Source organism: Mastomys coucha, chromosome X, assembly GCF_008632895.1.
Source record: "Mastomys coucha isolate ucsf_1 chromosome X, UCSF_Mcou_1, whole genome shotgun sequence".
Taxonomy (NCBI): Eukaryota; Metazoa; Chordata; class Mammalia; order Rodentia; family Muridae; genus Mastomys; species Mastomys coucha.
The window spans coordinates 160,616,681-160,617,115 of NC_045030.1; the positions used below are offsets into that span (position 1 = coordinate 160,616,681).

General features: G+C 44.4%; 1 protein-coding gene across 1 annotated transcript in view; it reads right to left on the reverse strand.

The window, feature by feature from the left end:
• The window catches only part of Prps2 (phosphoribosyl pyrophosphate synthetase 2), a 36,766-nt gene that overhangs the window by 2,684 nt on the left and 33,647 nt on the right, over positions 1-435 (reverse strand). The window lies entirely within an intron of this gene.

Genomic DNA, 435 nt, shown 5'->3' on the forward strand with positions numbered 1-435 from the left:
TATCAGGCAGACAATGCCCCAAGCTCCCAGCTTTCTAGCTGGACCCTACACCCAGTCATCTGACCACAGCACAGCCAGGCATGCCACGCCCCATACAATAAAAGCGGCAGTTTGCCCCCTCTTTGCTCTCTTGCTCTTGTGTCTCTCCTCTCTTGCTCTTTGTCCTTCTCTTGCCCTCTTTCCTCTCTTGTCTTCCTCCTCCTCTCTCTTACCCTTTGTTCCTCTCTTGTTTTCTTCCTTTCCTTTCTCTTTCTCTTTCTCTTCTCCTCTCCTTCCCTTCTCTCTACTTGACCGGCCTATTTTCTTCTTCCTATAATAAAATATCTCATTTATACATTGCCTCCTTTTTAACTAATGCAGGCATCAGCACCAGGGAGAGAGATGGTACAACAAATCTTTTTTTAAGTTATAACTTTCTTTCTTTCTTTCTTTCTT